This window comes from Etheostoma spectabile, chromosome 18 (genome assembly GCF_008692095.1).
Source record: "Etheostoma spectabile isolate EspeVRDwgs_2016 chromosome 18, UIUC_Espe_1.0, whole genome shotgun sequence".
Taxonomy (NCBI): Eukaryota; Metazoa; Chordata; class Actinopteri; order Perciformes; family Percidae; genus Etheostoma; species Etheostoma spectabile.
The window spans coordinates 23800750-23803752 of record NC_045750.1 but is presented as its reverse complement, the minus strand read 5'-3'; positions in this window follow the sequence as shown (position 1 = coordinate 23803752).

The following is a 3003-nucleotide window of genomic DNA, read 5'->3' as shown; positions in this document are numbered from 1 at the left end:
CCCCCGCCCTCGGCCCTACACCTCCCTCTGCTTGTTGAATGCGCTCATGCATGATGGTCTGAACTTGATAGACGTTCAGAGGGCATCGGCAAGAGAGCTGTTAGCATGTGCATGTACGCATGTGTGTGAATGATGGATATAGAGTATGTGTGGTCTCCCTGATTGAGTTTCATATGTGTTTTTAATCTCCTGTTTTTTAACATATCGTGTTTCTATACATACTGTATATCAATCTAGCTCTCAGATCTCGCTCGCTTTCATCTCTGGCTCTCATTTTATTCACATCTACGGCAAGGAATGTGTTAGTTTTATGTGAAGTCAGCACATATGCCAACTGGCCTGTGATGTGGGTGCCAAGGTATGACGACTCTATTTGGGCTAACCGTCAGTTAACGGACATTATCTAGATGGATTTGAACGAATGATTGGAAGGAAGTAAAAAGCTGTGCAGAGAAAGAGTACGAGATAGAGAGAGAGAGTTTGGATGTCTGAGCCTGTCATCGCCTAATAAAAGTTTGCTCGGTTATCCTGGGAAAGGGGGATGGGAGAGGGAGAGACTGGGAAGGGAGGGGCAGAGCGTGGCGTGTATAATTTAAGCAGAGGGATTTTTAATGAGGGGAGATCTCTGCAGGTAACTTCCTCTTCTCCCCTCTCCTCCATCTTCCCCCAGTGTGGGGGGAGAAACCCATCTGGTTGGACTAAACAGCAGATTAGCACATTAGCACTGGGAGACGGGCAGGCAGGCAGCACGGGAAATGCCCAGGCTAACACATGACAATGGCGCACATGGTGTACAACTCATTAAAAGCGGACATAAAAGTTGCACTAAATTAAAGACAAACTCCATCCGCTTTCATTAACAGATGGTAAAAGTTTGACTCATGATTGCAGCTTTTCTACTTTTGGCACACAAGCATCTTAATGCGGCACACATCGAAAAAGCTTGCCTTTGTTTTGATGAAGTAAGATGAGCTTAGTATGATGATTTTTGTAACGAAAATAAATCCTTGCATTGGGCAACTTGCAGATGCAGAACCATACGACCATATAGGTCGATTGTTCTTACCCTGTAATACAACCCACAGGAGCGTTTTTTCATCCTCACATCTAAACCACAGAACGTAACGGTTACGTCGTTACCGTCTGTAACATTGTGAAAAAGTTGCAGTTTGGTTAGCTTTTAATCACCAAAACTACTTAGGTTCAGAAAAAAATTGTGGTTTGGTTTAAAGTCGTGGTTAATTTTTTTTTTACGTTACATTACATTTTTACTTTCGGGTATGGATGTGAAGCCGAACGTAGTGCAAAGACATTTCAAGAAGGTAAAAACTTCTCTCAGTTTACTTAGATTTTTAAATGGGACTCAACCCCCGGTCTACTAGCTGAAAGTCCTGTGTTTATTTGACCTATCCACCACCCCAACCTTCCTCCTTACAAGGATTATGGCGGCGCTATACTTCGTCACCTGACGTCTTGCTTTGCTCCCTTCGCTGACACAAGAAACGTAAATATGAGTTGTAATTGCTGCTTTTTTAGGGGAGGACAGTCTCAAATTTCAAATACATTTTAATGTATCCACCAGTGAGACTTCTGCCGCCACCCTGAGCCAATCAAGCTGTATCTGATTGGGTTTGTGGTGGGCATTGGCAGATTTGAACAACTCAACAGAGATGTAACTTTTTTAGAAGCATGGTCCTCGGCACTCAGGATAATTCACAGACTGCCCACAAGAGAACTATATTCTCCCAAAGTGTGCCTGCCAATTGAGTCGGCACTGGTTAGGCAGAAATGTACATTTGAAAATTTGGGTAGACTGGCCCTTTAATCTGTTTCACATAAAACAAATGGTGATGTTATGGGTGGTTGCTTTAATTTCTTTCCTTCTTTGGTTTTTGGTCCGGTCTTGTCTCCTCGTGTTTGGGTCTTGGGGTCCTCCCCGGTCTTGTGTGGTAGTCTCTGTCTTGTGTTCCCCTGTGTGTTTTGATAGTACGGTTTCCTGTCTTGTCTCGTCTCGTCTTGTTTTACTTTTGTCCGTCTAATTGTCTTGCCCTGCCCCAATGTGATTCACTTGTTCCTCGTTACTTCGTTACCTCTTGTATTTAACCTCTGTGTTCCCTTTGTCTTTTTGTCAGATCGTTGTTGTATCTTGTTCCCTTGTTCCCGTCGTCCGTGTGCTGCCTTTTTACCCTGTTTTTGTATAGCCTTCCCCCCCTGGACTTGTTTTTGGGGATTTTTTTGGATTTTGGGACTTTGTGTTGCCGTTGTTGGATTCCGTGTTTTTGTCACTTCATTTTCTACGGAAATAAAACCTTGTGAAGCTCTCTCCTGCCTGCCTTCCCTTCTCTGCTTTTGGGTCCTCCGTCATCCCGCGTAACACAAATCCTGTTGCCAGACCAGACTGTAGATATTGGACTATTCAGTAAAACCCTTGATTAAGTTAAATGTCAACATTTGAATCAGTGCATGGAAGATGTACATGGTAGCTACATTATAATAAAGGTTAGGAAAAGATTGTGGTTATGGCAAATAAAGTAGGGTTAAGGTTAGGCAACTAAGATGCTAGGTGAAGCTTTGGAAAGGTCGTGGTTAAAGTGACAAGATCTGCACCCCTACTTAGCTTGTTAAGTAAATGGCAGTGACTGTTGGCCTTGGGCAGGAATATAAAGGCTCACAATAGTCAAAAATGCATGTACAGTAAAAGACACACTGGAGAAAGCTGGTAGATCTGAATCTTAACTGGACTAAGGAAGAAGCAGCTGGCTCAAACTTATTCTAATAACCCCTAATAAGTTATTACAGTCTATTAGTGCACAACGTCAACTAAAGATGACTTAATTTGGCCAAAGCTACAGGTCTAACTTACATGAAATGTTTTTGATTGCATGTCGGTGCAGTTTTTACAACCTGCCTCCTGCTGTCATGATTTAGCCTTAACCCTTGTGTTGTCCTCCTGGTTCAAAAAATGGACAATTTGACATTTTTGTCGAATTTTTTTTTTTTTTT